Source organism: Poecilia reticulata, linkage group LG9, assembly GCF_000633615.1.
Source record: "Poecilia reticulata strain Guanapo linkage group LG9, Guppy_female_1.0+MT, whole genome shotgun sequence".
Taxonomy (NCBI): Eukaryota; Metazoa; Chordata; class Actinopteri; order Cyprinodontiformes; family Poeciliidae; genus Poecilia; species Poecilia reticulata.
This window is the reverse complement of record NC_024339.1, coordinates 4,525,360-4,552,239: the sequence shown is the minus strand read 5'-3', so window position 1 is coordinate 4,552,239 and position 26,880 is coordinate 4,525,360. Positions and strand designations below refer to the sequence as shown.

General features: G+C 42.4%; 1 long non-coding RNA gene across 1 annotated transcript in view; it reads right to left on the bottom strand.

The window, feature by feature from the left end:
• LOC103469772 (uncharacterized) overlaps positions 1-26,880 on the bottom strand; it is a 35,099-nt gene that overhangs the window by 5,268 nt on the left and 2,951 nt on the right. Inside the window, exon 2 of the long non-coding RNA XR_534399.2 lies at positions 16,781-16,873. This is a non-coding gene — a long non-coding RNA (uncharacterized LOC103469772). The remainder of the gene's footprint in view (positions 1-16,780; positions 16,874-26,880) is intronic.

Here is a 26,880-nt window from a genome sequence, read left to right as displayed (position 1 = left end):
CCATGTTTATTCTGCACTGGCATGTTTGGCAAAAACGTGTCAATAGTAATTATTCCATTTTAGCGAAACATGACTGCTGAATTAACAACAAAAAATAAAAAATACTAGTTGTTGATGAGGTCTGGATGTTGATCTGATGCCTGAAGGTTTCTTTTTTTTTTTTTACAGAGCCCCGGTCCCTTGACGGCAACCCACAGAGATGAATTGTGCCTGGGCGGGAATTAATTCAGGCCTATTTCTGTACTGGGGGAACTGATGGATTTCGGTTTCAGCGCAGATGATTTACAGCTGAAGGCTTTTAGTTCCAGGAGTTATCTTTCCAGAATACTGCAAGGTATGGACGGCCTGTGGAAAGAAAGAAAAAAAAAAMYKSYKSMAWKRAWTTWAARGRWKGRAAAAAAAAAAAAAACAAGCAAGGTTTGACAAATTAGCTTGAACACTTTTACTGTCAAGCTGTTAATTTATGGCTAAGCAAACTTCCATGTGTTTAGTTTGGACGCCTAACACAGAGGCCCACTGCTCTCGGAGGTGACTGTTATATGAAACATGGAGGCAGCAGGACTATTTATTTATTTCTGTCCTTGCCTGGTGCTTTCATGGCCCTATTTTTATTTTATTTTTTTGCCCTCGCGAGTGCTGTAGAAGAAACCGATTCCTGTTCACATCAATAAAAATAATATTTTTTGGAGTGAGGGCTAATGGTCAAAATACTAATCTACAACTTTTTTTTTTCTCCCCTCAACCTGGTGCCATAACTCAACAAGCAGCTGTTTTATTTGCCTCTTTCTGAGCCATCAAGGACAAATTGTCCTATAGCTGCTATTTTCCAGCCTCTCTCTCTCTCATGGTGGTCTGAATTCGTTTTTATGGGGCTTAGATGACAATACCTATATTTTCTTTTGCCTATTAACATCCCCAAATGTGACAGGTTTAGAGGAAAGCTTCTGAAATGACTCCTCGGTACCAACAAGGGGATATAACTCTGCGCTAATTAAATTTTTTCCAGTAGGTTTACAGCTGCTGGACGCGTAATTGAGTGTTTTACAGGTCGTCACTTCTCAACATGGGAAATTACGGCTCTCTGTCTGATATTCTAATACGTAGCTACACATTTATTCCTACTTTCTTGTTTCTTGTAAACAGGTAAGATCACACACCGGCTGTCATGTCTGCTGGACATGGTGAGGACTTTGACACAAAGCGTTTTAAAGGAACTTTGCCACGTTTAGACAAGTCTGGAATCTTTTTCAAGGAACAAAAGTGGACCCAACGTAACCATGTCGTACTTGATTTGAAGTTTACTAAATTTAGCAAGTGCTACGCTCATCCAGGCTGACTGCTATTAACAAGTCGTATTCCTTTGCAGTTTCTATTTTTAAACTCCACATCGACATCTTCACTGAAGGTGGTTGAAGAAGCTACATGAGTGGAAAATTAAAAAGAATTAAAACAACCTGAAGTGAAGAAAACCCCAGTTTGTTCATTGTTTTATATGGCATGCTGGGTTTTGCGCTTGCACTGGATTTTTAAAATAGTTTTCAAATCATGCAAGGTACAAAGAGGAGTTTCCGTGCCAGTCTGCTGTACGGAAATGTGACGATAATAAATAATGTCTTTCAGCAGGAGGCCGAGCCGTTTGCTTTGGCTCGACCAGCGGTCATTATTTCTCAGATTTAATGCAGGTCTGCCAGCCAAACGGGGCTCAGAGTCGTAATAAATGGAAATAGGTATTCTTGAGGAATTTTATTACTTAAAATGCAAGTTAAATTTCACCTATGTTATATGTAACATTATATCCTCAACCTGAGTGCCAGGAGAAATAAACAGTAATGGTTAAATGCGTGATCACCAAATGGTTTGTTCACGGTGTGGAGCAGAAGTAGAAGCTGTAAAATGTCGCTACAGTTTCTCGCCTTTCTGTTTCTGTTTTCCTCTCACTTTCTGCAGCTGTAGAAACTGACTTCTTGCATTCTCTCTTCTTTTTTTCTCTTCTTTCCTTTCATTTTAAACCTTTCTCCCTCCATTTTGTTGCTTTTAACCTTGACACTTAAAAAAAGGACAAAAAAAGAAGAAGAAGCTGTGAAACAGCGAAGCGTGGGTATGAAATGAGGTGTATTTTGGCACATTGACTCAGATGCTTTAAACACATCGCAGTTTTAAATGAGTGTGGTGAGAAAGCTCCCCACTCAGAATGATGACTTGTAGCTCAATTTCTCCTGACTTCAAACCCTAAAAATGTCTGAGGAGAAATTAAATGCACACTTAAACTGCCTCCTTCAACCAATCAAGCAGTCCTGGTACAAGACAAACAAGAAACTCTTTTCTTTAAAGAAGAAGCAAAACGAATCCAGTCGCAAAACTGCTTTTAAAAAGTCCTTTAAGACGGTAGTTTGCAGAGTCATTTACTGATGGACAGATGTGATGGATAAGGTTTTATTATTATTATTATTATTATTTTAGTGGCTTGACCACAACCAGCACAGTTTGTCCCTTTTGACGTCTTTTTACGTTACAAAAATCTTTCATTCCTCAGATGAGAAAGTCGCAGAAAGCTCCTCATCCTTCGCCCTTCCCTGCAGCCGCTCAGGGATCGCTCCCCTCTGAGCGGTCTGACTGAAAACATGCGCTCTTTAATCACCGCGGTGACAGCTCCTGCCCCGCGCTTGAGCCTCTGTCCCGGCGCAACAATAAAGCCAGGGTCACGCTCGGTGTCGCAACAGGCACGGCATTTTAGAGAGCGAGTGATGGGGGAAGGAAACAGGAAGGAACCTGGAAGAAAGAGAGAGAGAGAGATAGAGAAGAAGTGAAAGCAGAAACTGAAAGAAAGAGAAAAACTTCAGGAAGTATCTCAAGCGTGTCTGGAGCAGAAAGAAACATCTGCAGGGTTTGTCCTCATGTCTTGCCTTTCTGCTGCCATCCGGTTGCTTCCTTCTTCCAAACACAACATTTGGTACTTAATAATGTCATTTTCTTTTTAGCATTTGCATAGAGATAACATTGGTAAAATGTTATTGAACATTGAAGTTAATTGTATTTTATGTCCCAAAATCTTTGTATCGAAGCTTGTTCCATTCTTTTTTGGCTCCTATAACCCTGCCTGGGTCAGTCAGACTTATTTCATCAGAGTAAGACTGATGAAATAAAAAAATAACCCGAACCTCCAGCCATGAGACATTATTCACTGGAGTCATTATTGTGTTTATAGGATAAATAATTACACTTTTAATGCAAAGTTGCACTAAAATTTGCATTAAAAGTCCATTACAAATGGCAACTTTGCATTAAAAATGTAATTTACCGAATGACACTTCATGGCAACAGTCATAAACATTCATAAAAACCCCTTCATGTTCATGTTGTTATGTCACGTTATGCCAAAACCCATCAAATAAAGCATTACCAATAATTTTTTATTGAAAAACAGGAGTTTGTTTTTTAAATTGCCGTGATTCCATTAAGCAAATTTATTTTCATGATTTCAATTTGTGCAATTTTATGGTTAATGGAGAAGCAGCTGCTGTGATGTGTTCAGGTATTGTAGGGTTCCTGAAGTGTGTGTGTGTGTGTGTGTGTGTGTGTGTGCGTGTGTGTGYGTGCGTGCGTGTGTGTGTGTGTGCGCATGTGCATGTGGGTGTGCCAGGCTTTACAGGTGCAGGTTGAATTCTGTTGGATAGCTTGAGAGGGGAGGGAAGGCATCAGGAGTGTGTCTAGAGATATGGAGTAGCAGGATCCCATGACCCCGTGACCTGGGGAAACCTTGTGCTTCTGTTTGTCTAGCTGACTGACAAATGAAGGGTCAGCAGGCAGGGGGGCTGCGCCTCTGTATGCGTGTGTGTGTGTGTGAGAGAAATAGAGGGGGGGGGAGAGAGAGAGAGAGAGAGACCCTCCCTCAAACAAAATTACACACAGGTATGTCCTTCTGTGCTAACGTATCAATGCTCTTATTTATGTCAGTTTTCCACGACGTTTTGAAGAACAGGTGCTAGCCAGCATCTCGCATCCCACAAAGCGTCTCCAGGACCTGCATGTGTGCTTTTCTCTTGTGCGTGTGTGTGTGCGTGTGTGTTTGCCTCTGAATTCCTGTGGAGTTCACGGTGAGGCCAGGCCCCATGGCGCAGCGCCGGGAGAGCCCATTAATTACAGAGCAGTGACACGGGGACGGTCGGGGCCTGTAATTGATGCCTCCTGTGCAGCAGGAGAGGCGCTCGGTCACGCAGCGAAAAGCACAGGGTCACCCTGCATACGGGCCGGGCGGGCGGTGACAGGAGGAGCGGGGCGAAGGGATGGTGGCGGAGGTGAAGCTCTTTTACTCGCCCTTGCTTGGCATCACCAGTTTTTGTTGCGCTTGCTAGCATGATGGATTGCTGCTTCATGCAACAGCTGTATCCGTAATTACTTTATTTTTAATAACAGCAGGTTTAATTACAAAAGTGGTTCCATGATTGTTGCATGAAGCTGGAAAGTAGTGCTACAACGACATAAAAGTCACAAGATGAGACAAGATATTACCAATAATTCTGATAAAACTGGAAATAAGGAAATATTTTTCTAGTGCTCTCAATAGATAAACGTAATCAGATTACTCACACGCTAGTGCTGTGATTAGTCAGGATTAATCACTATGCCTAACTTTGTAAACTTGAAATTATTTTTCAAAAAATGCTTAAGGAAATGTTTCATTGTCTCAAACCAAACATGTCTGAACATTCTCAGTTTTTATATCCATGAAGGTTAAAAGGAAGTCATTTTGTTTTTATCTAGAAATGTCCTCAACCAGCCGAGTGGCCGGCATAACTCCTGCATGTGAAATTTCAGGTTCAGACAAGTAGACATGCACGCAAGGGCAACACGAAAAAGTTAAATATTTTCAACATCTGGCTAGACGCCTGTCTCAAAATGTTAGGAAAACGTGTCTGTAGCATATTTAGCTTTGTCCAAAATCAGCAAAGTTTTAGCCTTTTTTAAACATCACAAAGGACTTCGGTTAAAATATGAAAATAACATTGACCGGCAAGAAACTTGTAGCAAAATATTAACTGGGTAGTTGAATTAAGACAGGGAAAACTGTCACATATTTACTCAGAATATGACTATTGCTAAATGGATTTATGCTCCTTCAGACATGATGAATGAGACGAATTAGAGATTCATCAGAGGACTGAGAGAGTTATGCGCTGTAGATGTAAATATTCTACTTTTTAGACCTTAACTGCTCATAATCCTTTAACAGAACCCTTTAACCTCTCTAAAAAAGCGAAAATAAAAGTGTCTTTGAGCAAACTGAGCATTGAGATGCATGGAGGGCTTCCTGTCAGCTGAGGATGAGCGATGGCCTGCCAGCCAGATGGACTGCTGCTTGTCAGGCTGCTTTCACTTCCTGTCGTTGTCCTTTGATACGTCTGATGACTAATGACCGGCCTGTGAAGAGCCACGCAGGCTGTGTGTGTGTGTGTGTGTGCGTGTGTGGACAGAGAGCTTTTATATGTTGTGAGGGGGCTTCTTCACAGGGACACAGCCCACCCAAACCCACCCAACACACACACACACACACACACACACGCGCGAACACACGCACACACATACACGCACACCACCACACACAGACACACACACACACACGCACACATTCTGCTCTCGTGTTGCTCCAGAGGAAGAGGAGAAGAGAAGAGGGAAGGTGTCTGAGGAGACAGGGGTGATTGAGAGAAGACAGAGGGCGAGGTCATGCCAAGGTCACCAGGAGACATGCTCGGTAACCGACACACTGTGACGAAACGTCTTCAGGAGAAAAAAGAAACCGTCCTCGACCTTTCTGAGTGGACGTCCTGCTCTGCTCTGCCTCAGGTCCAGAACGTATTCCTGAAGTGACTTTCCACGGTCATTTGGTCCGTCGTCGACAGCAGAGGAAGAGCAGCACGACTTCAAAATATATACATATATTCAAATATAGAGTGATGTGGAAATTTTGGTAGAATAAAACTCTCTAGTAAAAGTAAAAAGTACAGCGTAATAAAAATACTACTAAGAGTACATTTTCTCCAATAAGTTACCCAAGTGAATGGAAGTAGCTAATATCGGTTCAATACGGGACGCTACATTTAACAGCCAGTTACGGGGACGGTTCCGTATTTTACGGGACGAGTGGCAGCCCTAATGAAGACCTAAATATTGAGATTCAAGCAAGAAAATCAGACAGATGGGCTCTCTGCACGGAAAGGCAAAAATGAGAAGTAGGTGTGTGAAGGACAGAGAGGAGGGAGTGTTTATGTTCTCAGCCAAAGCCTGGCGGGTCAGCGAGGGGTCAGCGCAGGCAGGGTGGGGAGGTTAGAAGGTGCATCCAAAGAGCTGCGGTGTGTTGGTTTAAACAGGTCACCTCTCAGCTAGTCGCCAGGGGACGCGACCCGCAGCCGGCCCTGCGATTAGTTAGCGGTTAGCCGACAGGCTCGCTCTCCCTCCGGTTAACTGGTGTGGCGTGTTCCGTGTCGATTCTTTGCCCTGAAACGCCATGAGTGACAGTGCTGCTTTCGCGGGAAGTCTTTTGTCTTGCCAATTACTGCAGCCGGGGCCTTTTGTTGCCTCGCCGCCAGCCCTCGGGAGAGATCACACGGGCCGTCAGTCAGGGCCGGCTTCCCACAGAGGACAGGGCTGATTGACAAGCATGCGGATTGACAGGTCGCTGCGCTGGCGGTGTGTGTAGTGTAAATGTCTGCTGCTGCCGTTTCAGCATGGGGCTAATGAACAAAGATATTTGGTGTTGTCACCTTTTTCCATGCGACGTGACTGATGAGGAGCTGCTCGGGTGGGATCAAAGTCAGTCGAGATCACGCAGAGGAATCTTGATTTGTGACTCAGGCGTTTAAAGCGACACCGGGGTCGGAGCGACTCATGCGTGACGCGCACAAAGTGGCTGTCGCYGAAGCTGAAGAGTTCGCTTTCCGTCACCGTTAAGGCAGCTTGTCTGTAAGTTTAGGTTCGTTTCCATGCCCTTCTCAGCCGACGCTTATGKCGCAGGTAGAAACGCTCAAACATGGGGAAACCTGAAGGTTTTAAAACTGTGAAATGACACAAAGTGCACCCCACTTTCCACCTCCAGCAGCAGAAACTTCAGGCGGTTGACTTTATCAGTCTGTTTAGCCGCTCTTCTTTCTGATTTTGCTTCACACTGCAGTAACACAAAATTTTTATTATTTTGGTCCAGTTTCTAGTGCAAATATCTCAGTACACATAAAATAAGGCAGAACTGACTTACAGGTACTTGTTCGGCAAGATACAAGAGCTTGTTTGAAGTCACTAATGCCTTAATATTGATGAAAATGTCTAGTTCAACAGACAAACTCACTTAACACGGCAATGTCTGGTTAAAAGTGAAATAACCTGCCAGTTGAATAATTACTTTACCATCAATATTAAGGAATTATCTTAAAACAAACTCATATTTCTTGCTGAAAAGTTACTTGTAGGTTAGATGTGTCTTCTTTCAAGTGTACTGAGATATTTGCACTATAAACTAAACGGGTAAGATTTTGTGTTTTTGCAGTGCAGTTCAGTTGTGCGTTTACTTAAGGCTTCAGAAAACATTTTAATCACAGTAAGGCCTAAACTTTGACTGGGCCACTGCAACACCTTGATTTTTGTCCTTTTCCAGTACTTCTTTGGAAATGTCATGGTGCGTTTCTGGTCATTGTCCTGCTGCATGAGCCATTGTTATCCAGGTACATTTGAAATTAAAATGCTTTGGCATTCAGAGAAGATAATGGTTAACTCCATGGGTGTGAGGTGTCGAGGTCCTGACCTACAAAATAAACCAAGATCATAACCCCTCTGCACAGCCGACAGCTGGTATGTGGTGATTTGGGTTACATGCTGTGTTGGGCTTTAGTGCTGCACATGACATGGCTTTACATCTCTACGCTGGTCTAAATCTGTCCAGAGGACATTGTTCCAGAAGTTTTGTGAAGTTTTTGCAAACCTAAATCACACCGAGGCTTTCTCTGGCCAGTTCTTTGAAAGCAATCATTCTTCTTCAGTCCTTTTCTCATCGTACATTGATGAGACCTCAGTTAAAATGGTTAAATGTTAGAGTCTGAGATGAAACTTTTTCTTTTGGAAATTTTCCAATCAATACAAACTATACACTTTGGGTGAATTTGCTAGGACACCCATTCCTGGGAACATTGCACCTGTTCTTAATATTTTACATTTGGGAACAATCTTTCTCTCTGGGTAATGCTAAACCTTAAACTTTTGTAATTAATCATATAGCCCCTGCAATATTTATGGGAAGCAAAAACGTTTTCATTAAGGTTACTGCTTATGTTAACATAGTGCTAACTATAGCACAGTTTCAGCACCAAAATTAAGACTACTTTGCGCCTAGCGGTGGCTCCATCTTTATAGCAGGATGCTAAATCGATTCTACTGATCTGATTAATGATTGGCCTGCTCTGTTGCCGAGCAACCGACTCCAGAAAATGAGAAATATGCTACTCACTAATATCTCCAAAGCGTTAGCTTTGGAGTTAATAACAACTAGCATGCTTAGATTGGTCAACCGTGACTTGTATGTTCTTTAAACAATTTTTTTTTTTCAAAAAAGTGGTTGGTACACAATATCTGCAGTATCTAGATCCATGAAGGTTCAATAAAATGGTCCATAGTAGTATTTATGTTCACAAATCAAGGGAAACACCAGCACATCCAATGCTAACGTTAGCCTATCTGTGCTAATATTCAGTCGAGAAAGAAGAAGACGGTCCGATGAGGCAGTGGTCTTTTTCTCATTTGCCAGCATTGACCATAAATTAGCTGGCTTCAGAATGGATACAGCCTCCTGCGACAAGGAAGTAAACACCGTCTTAAGTTTGCCGCTAAAACTGCGCCGCAGTTAGCACAATTCTGTGCTAACTGCTGGGCAAAATGTTCAAATCTTGTTGAGTATTGATTAATCAACTGTTTCCTGTTAAATGCAACAAAAAGATGAAGAGACTTACTTCTTCCACTGTATTAACAGAGATATAATCTTTTTTTTAAGACGCCATCCCTGTCTCGTGAAGCTAAAGTGAAGCATTTTAATGATAAAGCAGGAAGCTTCACAGACCCTTCGCGTTCGCTGTCAGGACATAATCAAGCTGCGCGAGGACGGTCCCAAATCCTTTCAAGAGGCACACCTTCTGACATTTCAACGATTAAACCGGAGCGGCCATTTATCCCACGGATTCCGATGAACTTTTAACACGGACGACGGTGCGTCGAAGAATGCAAATAGTGTCCGCCCCTCTTGAAACGTTTACAGGAAAATCCGCGGCGGCAGCTGATTATCTAAACACTCGCAGATGATTTATCAGCCACAGGATACGTCGGCTCGGGTTGAAAGGAGATGAAGAACAAGCCAGTCCGGGATCGAAGATAAACAGGAATAAATCCAGAGAAAAGGGGGAGGCCTGTGGGGATGGAAAGGAGCTGGAAAGAAGAGGAGACGATAAAGCAGGGAGGGGTGGACAGCTGATTCATGACCCTTTCAGTCTTCTGTCACCTGAAAAGACCCTTTGTTGTGAGAAGAAGTGGCTTTCCCTAATTTTATCAGAATCTTATTCGGCCTGTAAAGTGTCTTGTCGAAGTATTTACAAGACTTATGACTGTCACATCGCAACCGCAGTCCTTAATGGGGCAGTTTTATTTTCCAGACACATAATGCCATTTTATAGCATAATCAAGTAGCTATGTTAGTTTCAGTTGTTATAAAAATGTTACATATATCAAATATGACTTCCTGATTTAATATTGGGTCTCTGTCTTGCTCTTTATGAAACTCTGTTTAACCAGCGTTTCACTGAGAAGTAGCTCATAACTCAGCAGATGTCCAGTTCCACCAGGTGGTTGCTAATTGCTGCTGGCTAGTCTGAAGGAGCTGAGGGAGGGGATGCTCAGTGAAGCGGGAACGAGGAAGCTCAGGAACGGCATGTCCGAGCCTTCTTGATCTTAGACTAGGTGTACTTGCTTTCCCAGGCTAATTATCATTACATTTGTTGAAAATCGTATTGTAAATTCAATATTATAATGTATTGCAATCATTTCCGGGACAATATATCATACAGAAAACAGGCCTGCATTCGGTCAGAGCCACAACAAAAATCAACAAATGCTCATGTGTTAAAATGGCCAAGTCAAAGTCCGGACTTGGCCATCAAAGGGTAAGATTGGAAAACTGAACTAGATGTTCTCCTGAGCATTCCCCAGCATCGTACTCGCGGTGAAAGGTGGTACTAACTTGGAGGCTATATTTTTCAGATTTTGATAAAAGAAAAAATAAGAAACCTAAAAACCTTTTCATTCCATTTCAGATTTATGTGCTACCATGTTTTGGACTATCTTGTAGTTGCTGTGTTGTGAAAAAGTTCAAGAGGTGTGAATAATGTTGTAAGGCAGAGCAGCTGCTGTTCTAACCTGCAGCCCACCAATGAGAACGCTCCGTCTTGATGTCTTCCGACGCAGCAGAAAAGCCAAAGAGCCTCATCTGTCACTCTTTTTGTAACTTACTCCATGCAAGCAAACTTTTTTCTATTAACAGAGCGACGGATTCATAAAAAAAAAAATCAATGATAAAGTGCGTGTTGTGCTGCCGGGTGTCAAAATGATGTAATGATGGTCACCGCAGAATGAAAGGACGCCTGTTTCATTTTTCAAGCAGCGTGGAAGAAGAAGAGGAGGAAGGAAAAAAAGAGAGATGTAGTGGAGGGGAGGAGGTGAATGAGCAATATGTGAGTGTTGAGAGAGCTGAGAGGGGGGAAAAAAAAAAAAAGAAGGAACGCCAAGGCTTCAGGTTTGATGTGGGCGTTTTTCTGACAGCTATAATTCTCCAGCCTACAGAATTTCATCAACACAAGTTGTGTTAAAGCTGTGCCGCAGGGCTGCGGCCCCTTTCAAGTCCCGAGCTCTGACAGGTAGATTTATTAGTCCTGAAATTTGTACAGATCAGACGTCACTCATGGCAAACTGTCAAAGTGTCAGAGCAGCAACGTTCCTGCAGGGGCCCTTTGCTGTTTTTTCCAGGCGGCTCTGCGGGGACGGGGAGATTTCTTTTTCTTTTTTCACCACCGGGTTTTTTCAACTCCAAACATTATGAATGTGCGAGCCAGAACACAGAGAAGCAGAATTTATATCCCACTTAATTCTCCTGATCCAAACATTTCTGACATTAGGCGGAAATAAAGAGTGACATAAATCATAAAAAAGTACATTTGTCTGAAAATAGCTGCGAAAGAGACAGGAATAAGTTAAAGAGTTGCACTGGGGATTTTTCGGGGTTTTTTTCTCTCTCTTTTTCTCTAAGAGTCTTTGAGCAATAACTCACCGAGTTTGGAGTCTGGTTACACTTTCTGGGCTCGGGCTCAATGCCTCGCTAAAACCTGAATATTTGGAGGTGGAGTGAGAAAAGAGAGCCAGTTGGTGGGGAGAGGAGGGAGGGAAATAAATTAGGTGGAGGTGCTGAGTGTCACAGAGGAGTAATGGAGGAGGAGGTAAACACGGGGCATGTGCAGGTTAACTTGGCGCTGTCAGATTTACGACCCAGTCCGACGAGTGTTGGTCCTCGATGAGACGACGGGCTCTACCTGCAAAGAGGGTGGTGTGGATTTAAACAAAAAAAAAAAAAAAAAGAAGAAGGAAAAAAAAAGGAAAAAAAAAGTAGAGGGAATCAAATATGTGAGGGCCGGCGGAGGAAGGTAGGAGGTGAGTCAGTTCTCTTGGCTCCCCGTGAAGAACTTCCTTCAAGTCGACATCTGGTTCTGATATTTCAGAGTTAATTAGTCATATTGGGGCTGTCTGAAGATAAATTCATCATCCGGCAAAGAACACAAACATGTTGAAAAATGAAAGGAAGTGGGGGTGACACGTCGGCTGACATTTAAATAAATCATTTCGGCGTGATTAAAAACTTACGGCCTGTTGATGGGCGTGAGCGGCGTGAGGGGAGAGGGGGAGCGTAAAGCCCATCGCACAGGGGAAACCTTGTCTTGGCTTTCTAATTACTGCTCCTGCTTGCTGTGTGTCATAAGCAGAGCAGTGTGTGTGTGTGTGTGTGTGTGTGTGTGTGTGTGTGTGTGTGTGTGTGTGTGTGCGTGCGTGTGTGTGCGTGTGTGTGCGTGTGTCTGCTTATGACAATCAGCAGATATTCGGTTCTGAAAAAACATCTGTGCCACCTCTCACTGCAAAAAGGTGCAGTCGTGGTAAACCCCTTCGCCTCTGAAGTCCCAAAATAAAACCCACTGAAACAAACCAGGGTCTTTAGATGTTCTCTGAAACAGCCATCACCATCTGCAATAACTCTGAAGAGTTTTGAATCAATATGAGTTACAGCAACATTTTATTTCCCATTTGGGATCAATAAAGTATTTTTGAGTATTAAGCTGAACTTGAAGAACTCAGAGGATTTTTAGGGAACAAAGAGCTTTACAAAAACCGCGGAACATGGCAGGAATAGCGGGAAGAAAGTTGAGGGCAAGTTTGAAGCAGAGTCAGGTCCCCAAATTAAGTTCTCCAACAAATTATGTTAAGTCTTTATTGGAAAATGGATATTAAGTTACTCACCTGCAGGCCTCGCAAGATGAGGAAGGAGAGAGAAGCAGCCTGAACGTCAGTGGGAATTCTAATCTGGTTCTTATGGCAGAGYAGCGTTGGTATCGTTAGCTGCCTTTCCACTGGTCATAATATTGCTCATTAAACTGGAAATACAAAAATAAATTTGCTAAATGTAAACACGGCAGTTTCCAGAAAACGTGTGGCTTTTGATAAAAAGTTGAGTGGAATTTCAGTCGTATCTACATTTATGTATGAGGCAAAACTGCAATGGAAACTTGACAGGGTTTTTTTTTTGCATCACATCAGTTTGTATAGAGTTTGAATTATGAATACGGTTCTTGTTTAGGATTTTTCATTTCATTTCTTGTCCAGTAGAGACACTGCAATTATGAAATTGTGTTTCTAGCAGAATATGGAAGAAGCTTTGCTCACATTTCCAATGGAAACTCAAACTTTATTCCAATCAGTGGTTTGACCACTGATAGTCCGGTTCCATTTTCCTCTTACTAACCTGCGTGAAATGTCCACATGCTCTTTGTGTCCATTATCTCAGCTGCTAATGCTAAAGCTAACATAGATGCTACTGTTTCTGCTGTTTTTACAACTCAAGTCATTTATTACATGCCACATTCAGTCGTAGCGAACCACAAGCACTAATAAAATAATTATTTATTGACGGTTTTTAGAAACTAATTTGGGTTAAGTGAGTTTTGTCCTTGTTGACGAGTTGAGCCGCTAATTCTGGAAGTGACATCATCATCATCATCATCACTCGTGCCGGCTGTCAGCCGTAGTTATCCATCAACGTTTTAAGATGCCATACATGTGAGTCACAGCTCAGTTCAACCTGTGGTGACTCAGTCATACAGCATCAGGAATCAGAATGTCCAAAACATTGTTTTTATTTTACAAATTCAACTATTTATTTATTAGCACTGTACTTTGTTGAAATACTGTTTTATCTTTAACACCATTTTGCATTGCCAACATGGACCAACCGTTGCTTCTCATTAGCTTACAGCTAATTTGGCCTCATTCTGAAATCTTTGAGACAAACCTGGATTTTAAACACATTCATGGTGAGCTGTGACAGCGAGGCAACATTTTATTGGACGGTGGTTTCATTCTGATCCATTTCATTATTTGTTTAATTTTTTTTTAGGACTTCAGTTGTGTTAGTAGCCTCGTGACGATACCGAATAAAGTTTTTATCTGAAAGTTTGACAATTTTGCTCATAAATTCTCATATTTTGGAGAGAAGTTGTTTGTGTTTATTCCGTGTGCGTGAGCATGACATACCATTTGAGAGCGTCATCGGGTGAATTCTCTCCATCTATTTATTATTTCACATCACACCTCATCAGGCAAGTATTCATAAAACAATTAGTGACAACTGAGAGCCATTTTGCTCTCATTTCCTGATAATCAGGTGGTGGAGCTCATCATCCACGCCTTGAAATGGGAAAGTGGCAGTGTCATGCTGTGGGCATGTTCTTCCTACAGTTGAGAGAATGAGTGCTTGAAGAAAATCACCTTAATGCTGAAAAAACCTTGAGACGTGGCTCACAAGACCACAACATTAAACATACAGGCAAAGATAGAATCAAATGGCTTAGATAAAAGTAAATTCATGTGTTAGAATGGCCTAGTCAAAGCCTAGGCCTAAATCTATTTGAAAATCTATGATGAGACTTACTAGAAGAATGGGCAGAAAATGCCATTGTCTATTTTCAGTGGTCTGGTAGAGTCACAACCCAAAAGACCTGGAGCTGTATGTGGAGCGAAACATGGATCTGTTAAATATTAACCTAGACTGTAAATGAAAACACCCTCTGCACTTTTCAGATTTTTGAAAAGAATTGAAAACCATTTATCATTTTACTTAAAAAAAAATCTTTCATTTAAAGTTGAAAAAGGAACATGTCACATGTTGATCTAAAGGAACTTTTTGAATGAAAAGTGGAAAAAATTAATCTTGTAATCCATCTTATAGGCAACTAAGCATCCATCAAACATATAGATGCATCTTTAAACACAGAACAGGCCATGTGTATTTATAAAACGAGTAAAGAAAAAATATATATTATCTTTGTAATGACACATGCCTTGGTAGAATTTTATATTTTATTTTCTAAAAAGTAAAAAAAAAGATTTACTCTCTTTGGCTTTATTTAGAGAAATTAGCTGCGTTTCCATTTCAAATGTGCACAAAAGTTTTGTTGCTATTCCGCTAATGTCAAAAAAACAGAATTTCGCAATGGTGCTGTTCCCATTAAATAAGAAACGGAATTAAAATCACACATGAATAAGTTTGTTCATTAAAAAACATTCAGCGCCATCATCCTCCTACCACTTCCTGTCGTCTTCTTTGTGGTTTCCACCAGTAGTAACATCCGACTGTTGATCACTATTTGTGATGCAGAAAAACTGGGTTTCCATTGCAGTTTTGCGAAATACACCTATCTCATCCTTACTCGAGAATTATTATCAGAATTATTTTCATAATTCCAATTTGCGCAATTTTACGATGGATGGAAACACAGCCAGTGTTCCACAGATAAGATCCATAAATGTTCCATTTGTTTGGTTCTGTCTTTGTTCTGTTTCAAATTATAAATGCTCTCTCTTAATAAATCTTTTCTGCAAATATTCTTGCACTTGACTAATCTAATCTACTTCCTGTTGGTCAGCTAAAACGCATCGAAGTTGAAGTTGGAACAGGAAACGACGTGGAACAGACTGAAGCGGTGTTGGCGCTGCTGCACAGCACTGCTCTGGATCAGTAGTAGAAAACAGCAGCAACATCACTGGAGATTGTGTCCAAAATAAAAAATGCCACAAATCGTTGCGGCACGGAGGAAAGCCTGAACTACTTGGTTTTAATCCCCCATGTGGCGATTCGCTTGTATTGTGTTGGTTTTGCTTCTGTTATGTGACTTAAAAGGCATTTCACAGAGAGCAACTGAGGTGCTGCAGCGCACATTACAATGGATTAAGTCAGCCTTGCAGAAAGGCCTGAGTAAAAAGAAATATATATATATATGACTGGCAACCAAAATAGTGTCTGTCAAGAAGGAAAAAGGCAAGATGAAAGAACATGTCAAGGGAGAGATGATATCTCTTCTGAGCCTGGGGCGAACGCACGCACATACACACCAAACTACACACACACACACGCACACGCACACACACACACACCCTCTGACAGAGTTTTAATAAAACCTGTCCGACTCCCTCTCCCAGGGTAAAGTGTGAGTGATGGCCTGGATAGGCTGTAGGCTGAGCTCCAAAAAAACCAAGCAGACTCTCTTCTACACACATGTGTACACGCACACACACACACACACACACACACACACACACACACACACAAATACAAAACAAGAACCAACAGACAGGAAGATCACCTCTGACTGACACTCATGCACCTCGCTTGGCTTCATCCGAATACTTGGCTGCCTTTGTGTTGAACTCTCGTGTGTTTGGGTTGCAAACGTAATTTTTTTTTTTGTATGAATGTGCCCTGATGTGCAGAGAAGCCGTGTGGGCACACACGGTGGGGGGATGACATTTTCAAAAAAATAAATAAATAAATAAAATAAGTAACCCGCACTCACAAAATGAAATTATGCAAACAGCATCTTGACAGAGACGTTTGTTTCCGCATGGCTGCAGCCGAATCACGATCCTCGCAGACAAGACGCTTGATCAATATTTGTTGAGTCAAGAGGAGTGAGTCTGTGTTTGGTGGAAGGTCTCCAATTTCTAATTATCTGCGAACCAGAGTGTGTGTGTGTTTGTCGCCGGGAGAAAGAGGCCAGACCTCCGTGAAGAGGCCTGTCTGCTTGATCTTATCTCGCCTGGTGAGCCGACGAGCGGCGCTGCACATCGGACTGACACAGCCAAATACCTCAGTCATTTCAGCCCTGTTTTTGTGTGTGTGCACGTGCGTGCGCGCACGTGTGTGTGTGTGTGTGTGTGTGCGTGTGTGTGTGTGTGTGTGTGTGGTCATTAGTGGGGGGCACAACAAGATGACACGGTGCAAATGTCATGTGGGCATACATGTCGTCCTGGTGAACTCGTCAAATGTCGGCGGTGTGCGTCAGCGCGACGTTAATGGAAGGGCGGCGAGAAGGAAACCGGGAACAGATGGAGGTCGACTTCACCGAACGTCGATCCGAGGAGCACAAAGAGAGAAGAGACTTACACCTCTGCCGGGACGGTCCAGTCTGGACCGGGTGTTGATCAGGTCCGCTGTGTGTCTGCAGAAGGTCAGGCTGAGGACTCAGCAGTCAGGGGTCTGAGATGAAGCAGAAGAGGAGAGCAGATCCAGTTCAGCCAAACAGAATCAGTCAGAATCGTCAGGCGTCAAAGTGAGCAACTGATCTGATTTCTACTTTGAGTGTACAGGTAGAGCAGTGGTGTCCAAAGTGGATTCTGGAGGGCCGCCATGCTGCATGTTTCAGTTCTCTCCCTGGTTTAACGCACCTGGATCCAATGATATAACCCTAAGTCCATAAACCAGCCTTGATCTAGACCCAAATCTTTGTCTAGTTTCAAACAATAAAACAATTGATTGATTGGCGCGGTACAAATTCTATGTGAGGAAATTCAAGTAAATGGTAGAAAGCCCAGATGGAGCACTGAAGAGGGATGAGAATCAAACAGAATTGCGTAGGAAGGCGTGGCCAGGCTGTGGTGGTCTAATTTTACAAAAAAAAATCTACAACTCATGTTAACCTTTTTCAGTTGTGATATTTCAGTCAATATGCAGAGGAAGACAGAATTTTTGTTTACGTCAGGGCTGCAAGTCAAGAGGACTTTGGTAAATATTATATATTACACTTGTGCTGCATATTGTGTTCCAACAACAAGATGCTTTGTGTTCAATTTGTTTCGAAAATTAATTGTTATTCAGACAGACTCATAATTTCTAACCAGAACAACTAAACTCTGATGCAGCAGCAGCACCTCTGCAACCACAGARAAGATGTAGCGCTGATGGAATCTCTCTGAGGCCGAGTTTAATTAGAAATGTAAAACAATCAGTCGGTCTCTTGCTGCAACAAAACAATGACTCAAACACGCGAGGAGTCGTGGATCTGAAGACTGTCTGCTGCTTAGAAAGTGATCAACAAATAACCTGGATGTCTATGAAACTTTTAGACGTTGCTTCAATGTAGTTTCAGCAAAACATATCATGACTGGTTCACATAAAGAGTGTTGGACGTATGCACCATTTGCACATTGTGTGGTGTAAGATGGAAAAGCTCATATGTCAAAGACGCTCAGGCAGAAATGAAGATGGCCTGAACTTATTCTGAGCTCAGTCACCCTTTTCTTTCTTACCCTAGTCAAAAAGCTAACTCACTCAACATATAGACTTTTAGAAAGATAGAATTTTAGACTTATTTTACTCTAAATGCCTTTGAACCGTTTATGTGTTGTACACGTATTTTGTGGACACCACAATCCAAACTGTGAACTTGGGAGTCCAAATATAATACAGTGCAGTCTTGTTTTCTATCTTAGTGTCAGTTTTGACTTTTGCCCGCTTTCCACTCTTTCTCAGCATGAAGTATGTATGAATGTTGCTGATTGTACACAAATAAGCAGAGATAAAATAATCAAACATATGTTCTTTTGTGTATAGGATTTTTTTTCTTAGGACGCTGGCCAGTCAGCCATCTTGAAATAGCCACCTGGCTCAAAATCACCTCCCCAAACACGCAGGCAGGCACACAAGCTGTGTCAGCAGAGTCTAACAAGGAGAACTGGCCGTCTCTCTCTGTGCTTGGCTCCAGATAGCGGAGGGTGGATTGTTTTACCGCAGCCTCGTAAACACGCTACTTATTTTACACGCAGATGAACGGGTGTGGGGTAAAAGTGCTAATGATGCTGACAGGTTAGAAAACGACTGCACTGACCAATCCCTCCTCTCGGCCAGAGCCAGGAGAAGAAAACAGGAACGCAGGATGAGAGGCGTAGAAATGTATTATTAGAAATGGAATATAGCTTTTATTTGAAGTCTTGTTAAAATGTTATTTTACAGGACAGTATTATGTGTAATCAACTTTTCAGAGCTTTGCATCATGGTATAATGTTGTTCTCTCATCAAAAATACCTGGAGTGTTTTCGTGAATCTCCCGTGACAACCATTCAGCTGGATGGACCTAGCCCCGCCTTCGAGACGCAGCTCCTCCTTGGAGCTGCAGTTTTCAAGCTCACAGAGCATCCCTCCCCTTTGACTCCCCCACTCAGCTCCTTCAAACTAGCCAGCAGCAATTAGCAAACACCTGGTGGAACTGAGCATCAGCTGAGCTCATTATAGGAGCTACTTCTCAGTGCAACGCTGGAAAAAACGTTGTTAAAGGGTTAATAGAGGAGCCTTGTTGTGATGACTTCCTCAAGAGCAGGAGTTTCTTAAAGAAACAGAGGCCCAATTTCAAGGTGTTTACATTTGTTCAAAATCATATTTGATGTATATAGCATTTTTATGACAACTGAAGTTTACAGACTTGATTGTGGTAGAAAATGGCACAATGTGCCTGGAAAATACATAGTACTGCCCCTTTAAACAACATATTTCTGGAAGTCAGTGGAACAGTGTTTCTAATGATTTGAGCGTTCACAGGATGTGTGCTCAGTCTTCCAGGTGAGTGTTCATGGTTCAGATGAAAGGGGGAAAGAGTGCGGCTGAAACTGGGTCAACCTGATGAGGGGTTTCGGCGAGGGCCGACAGCGGGAACGCGTGTAGCAGTTGATGAGTCTAAAGGCAGTTGACGCAGCTGTGTTTGTCCCCGAAGCCAGCTGCAAAACTCTGGGCACTGAAGGGTGAAGTAAGCCACAGTTAGCAAAAATAACAATATATGCCACACATCAGTGGTTTGTAGAAGAGACGCACATGAAATACTAGTCAGCTGGAACAAAAAAAAAAAATATATATATATATATCAGATTGAAATATTGTCCAAAAGTAAAAGTGCACTTACAGAATCATTCATGACCCTTCAACATTTTCAACATTGGTGAAGTTACAGTCACATTATTCAATGCATTCATATTATTCAAATATTGCAGCTGACTGCAATATTTTATGTGCATCCCTTCTACAATCCACGGATGTGTGGCATATATTGCTATTTTCACTGGATTTTTGGAAACTGCAGCTCTGAAAAGGAGCTTCGTCCTCGAAGGCAGAGCTTGGTCCACCCCAGCATTTTGCATAGCTGAATGGTTGCCATGGGAGACGAAAGGATTTTTCAAACATGCATGAAAGAATCAAGACAACAATCCAGTTTGTTCTTGTAGAGAGAATAACATTATACCATTACGTAAAGCTCAAAAAAGTTGATTTTACATGATCCTGCCTCTTTATTGACTTTTTTTTTCATATGCAAAAGTAGCACTCCTAAAATGTAAACTTAAAGTTTTCTTGAGAAACTTCTAAGTTGGCCCTGCGACAGACTGGCGACCTGTCCAGGGTGTATCCCGCTTCTCGCCTGGAACGTTAGCTGGAGATGGGCACCAGCAACCCTCCTGACCCCACTAAGGGACAAGGTGTAAAGAAAATGGATGGAACTTCTAAGTTGCTTTGTATTCTTTTTGAAGGTATTTTTGGCTCTAGTGGCCTTTATTTGAAAGTGCGAGGACAATAAAGTAGGGTAATGAGAGAGAAGGAAGACATGCGACAAAGGTTACCAGGCCGGGAATTGAACCTGCGACGGCTGTGCTGAGGACTACGGCCTCCTCATGCGTAACCCCTGTGCCACCGCAGCATCCCAGTTGTTTTGTATTCTACGTGGCTGGTAAGTTTTTAATGTCACTTTTAACTCCTTTCCAGTGAACACACCTGTTTTTCTAAGTCTTGATTTAATCCAAACCATGCAGAACTTTTTTTAAAAATTATTTTTCAGATTCATGAGCCGGTCAAACGTTTTTAACCGATTTTACATGATGTGTAAATAGAATTTTGTGAGTTTTGTCTATGCCCCCGCCACATTCCTGCGGTCCTGTCCATGTGGACTCAGGCCCGTGTGTGTCGGTATGCACCATCCGAGTCACAGCTGCGCTGCCCGTCACTCAGAAAGGCCAGCAATGAAAGGAGCTCCATTCCTCCTCCACCCACTCCTCTCACCTCCTCTTTTTCCCTTCTCGGTCCAAATGGAACTGCTGACCCCTTTCCTCCCCTGTCAGCAGCAGGTATAATACGACCTGTCACCACGGCCCATTTGACCTCAGGCATGACCTTGCAGCTGGTTCTTCCATCGTCTGAGCCTAAGGGGGAAAGACGAGGGGCTGGCGTTGCCGCGTTGAGCGGTTCAGGTAAGATTTCAGGTGATACAGATCATTTCCCATTGAGCAATAGATGTGAGCAACGTGATGCTAAATCTTGTTCATTTAGCTAAAGGATAACATGTTTTGTATTAAGATTTGTTTTAGCCTAATTTCAGTAAACCTTAGCAGAAAGCATTGCGCCTCCCTAACACTGATTGTTTTGACAACCCTACAAGCTGCTGGCTGAGTAATGACAGTTTGAATTGTGTGTCGATCTTGTCCAACCTTTCAAAACTTTCTTGACAGCAGCTGGCTGGCTAAGTTTGAAACCCTTTCCAAAAGTTGTTTTACTTCTAATTAGAAAAGGAGAAAGAAAAAGAAAAGCATGTCTGCTGGGATACAGTTTCCCTGGTAATTCCAAGGAATCACAGTTTCCCTGGTAATTCCAAGGAATCCATTTCCTGGAAAAAGAACATCCAGTGAAAACTGTGGAGATTATGATGTGTTTCACTGAAACTCATCCAATTACATTCTGCAGCACGGATGCCATAAGTAATCAGTAACAAGATGATGAGGACAAAACCTAACTTGATGCTATGATGCTAGACAAATACTCAAATTATGTATTTAAATGATGCATCTAGACTAAATATCACTGGATCTGAAGTGATAGTCATCCAGTGCTAAGCAAAAGCATTTGTGTCAAGGAACCTGCTGTTGTTTTCCACAAGATCCAGTGACTATTTTGGGAATTTATATGACAAGCCAACAGAAAGCAGTGCAAAATTGTGAAACAAACACTAAAAAATAATCATAAAAAAACTTTTCACAAATAAGAATCTCTAAAGTGTTTGTTTATATGTTTTTAGACAGTGTGAATAATTTTTAGAAAGACAATTTGCTGCAATTACAGCTGCATGTGTTTAGGATCTGTCTGTAGCAGGTGTGTACATGTAGAGACTGAAATATTTCCACTTTAGCTCAGCTGGATGGGATGCAGGGTGTCTGTGAACACTGATTTTTAACTCTTGCCACAGATTCTCAATGGGATTTCAGTCTGGACTTCAGGCCAGTTTCATGGATGGACTATGGTCAACATCTAGATTCATCGATCTGTGTACCAACGTTTCTATCCCCGCTGAAACGACACAGGTCTTCCCACAGCACCATTCTGCTGCCACCGTGTTTCACCAAGGTTGTGGTGCGTTCAGGGTAATGAACAGTCATATTGGTTTGTCACATTGTATTTATTTTTTCTCATGCACAGCTGGACTCTGTTTACATATTAGTTGACTTCTGAAGGCAGTTTCTTGCCCTGGATATTAAAGCTGCAGTATGTAACTTTTATAAAAATGTGTTTTGTACATAATTTGTTAAAACTGTCTCCATGTTGTGACTGCATAATGCGAGACAGATCAATTTCCTCCACCTCCTAGTGCTACTATTGCCATCTGTAGAAATAAAAGCACTACTCCCAGTCAAAAACAACCAATCAGAGCCTGGAGGAGGGTCTTAGCGTTGTCAACAAACCTTGTGTATGCACTGCTAAATGTGCTGATGGCAGAAAAACAATTTATGGTGCGTTTACTCGCGGTCGACACTTCAAGTTTGACACGTGTGCACTTTGAATGCAGACGCTTGACATTTTGCTCTACACTTAGCGTTTTGCGCATCTGGTTTACATTGTTTACATGTTTTGATTGTTGATTCTATGTTGCATGACTTTGTGTTTTTGTGTTTGTTATGATGTAAAACACTTTGAAATGCCTTGCTGCTGAAATGTTCTATACAAATAAAATTTGATTGATTCATTCAAAGTCTATGTGAAGGCACGTCAGAGGCGTGTCAGCTACAGACGTTCTCAATGCTTCAAACACTCAAAACGCTCCAAACAGCTCGTACACAAGGATGATTAACAGCTCTAAGATGCTCCTTCTGGCTCTGATTGGTTACTACTGGCTGAAGAAGCATGGGAGACGGCTGAGAAGTTAGATGTTTAATACAGATCATTTGATGCTGTCACAACATGATGACAGTTTTAACAAATAAAAACTTTTCTTTTAATAAAAGTTGCATACTGCAGTTTTAATTAGGAATAACAGAGAAGGTAGAATGTCAACGCACATCAAACGCTCAAAACATTTAGAAAATTATCTAAATTTCCTTCCACCTCCCAAGTATCATTGACTTTGTGTTGTTCTATAAGATAAAACACATGGCAAATTTGTAGTTGTAACACAACATGCGGAAACACTGACCGGTGTTTAAGCCTTGAACCTTAAACATACTCTCCTTCACTTTTAAAAGCCCTCAACTTGAGGCCCCATTTAGGCCTCTCAGGTGTCCTTGTAAAAGCCTGAATAGAAGCAGTGAAGACAAACACGCAGATGAAATGTCACGAGGAAGAAGAAAGGAAGCTGGTTACAGTTGGAAGGAATTGCCTTTGGGGATTTTGTTGTCAACAACCCAAAAAGAAAAAAAAACAAAAAAAGGGACATAGATTCCAGTCAACGCTGCGTGCTGAGGCTGGGAGGGGACCGTCACCCAAGACGAACAAACTCTACCTTGTGGGAGCTGACATTTGACTGTTGCACTGTAATGATTTACGCGCAAATGCTTAGCATTTCACCATGCCACAGGGCAACGTCTCGGCCTATTTGATGGTTTACCAGCTGCCAGCAACTCTTGTGTCATGTGAACTGAATGTGACCCAACATAGTGCTGATGTTTCTACAGTTACACCCTCCAGCTTCACATCATTAGACCTGTCAGAGCGCGGCCCGTCGCACATTTATTGTTCCGTAATGTAACAGAAGTCTGTTGTGCCCAGTCACGAGAGAGCAACCGGGCCGCTATCCATCACACTGTACGTCTTTGTTAAAGCCCGACTTATTCAGATGATACGTTCAAGGACTTATTCCCAGGTGCTTGATTCAACAAGCCTGGTCTATTTCAGTAACATACACACACACATACACGCGCACGCACACATCGTCTATATACACACAGGTGACAGTGTGTGTTTGGATATGGGGCGTGTGATTCAGTGTTTTGCAAACTGTGGACGGGCCAACCCCATTAAAAATGTGTGTGTGTGTGGTGGAGGTGGGGAGGAGCGGAGAGTCTGGAGGGGGTGTTGTTGGCTCGACTGTGGCCTGTGCTGCGTGTTCGCGGGATAATTTACGGCCCCTTCATCCTGGCGGAATGTGTTTGTAGCCAAACGTAATGGAGGCCATCCATTCTCCCTGTCAGCGTTGGGAAACACTTTTTTAGCCGGCTATGAGAGGAAATGTCTGACGGGGAGAGGGCAAAGCTGTTCCTGTGCACGTTAGCTTGCAAGCTTGGATAACTTTGTGGCCTTCAGTGGTTGGGAATAAGGGATGAGTGAAAGAAAGATGCTAGTTTGATCTGCTTATGTATGGATCTACTTGTTGCTATATAATTGCTAGTACTCCACAGTCTGATGTGCTGTAGGCGTTTGCAGCACCGGAAGTGGTTTCCTTCCAAGGACATCAATGCCATCTTGTCTTCGACACGTTTTTTTTTAGAAACGGTTTTATTGGCTCTTATTTGACAGTGAATTGCCACCACAGCACCCCTTTCGCAAGGTTTTACGGGGTGTCGCTCAGTTTTACAAGAACTGGGAGAAAATTTCATGCACCATAATGAACATCTGACAGGCCTTCCTTAGCAACACAAGCTTGTTGTGAGAACACAACTGTGGTGAGGATCAAACAGCTGTGGTCTGACAAACTCTTGGAACAAACGTGACAAAAAGCAGCTGCAGCTGCAGCAGCAGCAGCAAGACACAGGAAGGACAATTTTGGTAAAGACCGAGAGACGGAATGAAGAAGACAAAGAGCAGTCCACAAGGGGTAATTCTGGTACTAAATCTTTTGGCCTTTTGCGCAGCCTTGAGCTGTTCCCAGCAGTGGGAGGTTCTTCGGTGATGGAAGTCAGTGCATCACATTGGATTTTATTCATGGGCCTCAGCAATGAGCTTTTTCCACCCCAGAGAATCTGCAGGCGTCAAGCAAACACGTGGGGAGCTTAGCTCTAACATGGGTGCGCTACGGCATCCTGTCATTGCCTCCATCACATTAGTCATCTCTGACTGGCGAGGCCAAAAGTTTGAAACCTGGCAGAAGAACTTGGTACATTCTAAACAGCCTGTAGTTATATAGAGGTTTATCCAGTCCAGAGGACCCCAAGTTGCTTCACATTACATTCACTCATTCACTCATTCACCCACACATTCACATGTTGATGGTAGCAAGGGAGGTCTGACAGAAGTGAGGCTGCCATGTGCTGGCGCCACTGGGCTCTGTGACCAACACTTATAAACTTCACCCTGAAGTGTTTTACCCAAAGACTGAATAACGGACACGGACCCACAAGCCCCCAATTATGGGGCAAACTCCTCCCACCATCCCCCCAAAAGTAATTTTTCCATTAACTTTACTTCTTCACTGTTATTAAATTGTTTTATGAGATAGTTTTATGGTATATTCAAGTTCATTTACAAGTTTTCCATAAGTTTCAAAAGCTTTTAAAGGGAACCACGATTAGTTATAAAAATAGGCCTTATTTGGGAAATATTTAGATGTAAAAACAATACAGTAATAATACTGTAGGTTATTTAGTTTTTCGAAATTTGAATAAACTATTTTCAGAGGAATGTCATCGTAGACATAATATAAGAGTAGACAACGCATTGGCTGCTCCGCCGCAGGAAATACGGCGGCCATCTTGGAGCGGTCGTCCCTCCTACTTTGCTCAACCAAAACAGCAGAGAGATATGGACCTTACCACAGGGGCCGCATTTCACGTCACAGCGCAGCTACCACGTGCGTGACCGTCTCACAAACACAAGCTACGGTAGTAAACAACATTGTGGACTAGCAGACCGGCAGAAAGTTTTTGCACCAGGACTCGAAAAAGAATGGTTCTCCACTGTCAACGGGGTATCTGTACAGGCGATGTCAGGTATCCTGATTGTATTTGTGGAACTAAAATTCACAGATTTCCAAAATATGAAATGGAAAGCCTTGCTTGGATCAAAGCTTGTGCATGTCCGCATTTGCAGCTCAACTGTCATAGGATCAATAAGACCAAAGGAGTGTGTGCTGGTGTAAATATTATAGCTTTGCTTTCTTTGTGTTTAGTGAATGAAAAAAAGAAAGTCAATAATAAACACATCCATTATGAAAACCTTTTAGCCAAGTACAGCATAATGGCAGTACCGATACACCTTGAAGCCTGTTTGTTACACAGTCTTACGTTAGCTGAACAGATCAATATGCAATGTGTACCGTATCTGACATATATTAAAGATTTTATTTTACCTAAAAAGGCTTTTTACTAAACTGTAATCGTGTTAGCCACGCTAGCACCGAGTACCGTGTATCAGGCCTAGGCACATTCGAACATTTGCCAACAGAAATCAGTGATTTCAAAAGTAACCCTCAAAACCACGAATGCCCGACTTACCCAGCCTTGCAAGAACAATAGGCATCAGTGATCTTGTCCACAGCTATATTTATGCTGAGGGTGTGAGAATCTGCTGTTTTCCTGATCGACCGGTAGCATTTAGCTGCGACGCGCACAATGTTGTAAACATCGCATGGCTCAAACACCTTGATGTCGTCCAAAAAAGATGACATGAAGTTGTTGGTTCCCCTGTCCATTGTCGTGGCTGATATTTTTTGAAAATCCGGCAGAAATGCTACACTAATCAACTCAGAAATACTCTGCAGAGAGTCAGTCGAAATGAAAGACACCATGTTTACACATAGAAACTAAGCTCCGCGAGGCTTTGTTTGTGAGACATTCAGCCACGTGGGGTTTTCGAGGGGCGTTTCTGAGCGGAGCTTGGTAAGGTCCATTGTTGTTCGGATCGATGGACTATTGATGTGAGGGCTCGACAGACAACATTTCACAAGTAAGATGGACATATTATTGTGTATATATTGTGATTATAATATTACTTTACTGTATTTATGTCCACCGGTGAGATACCAGCTAATATTA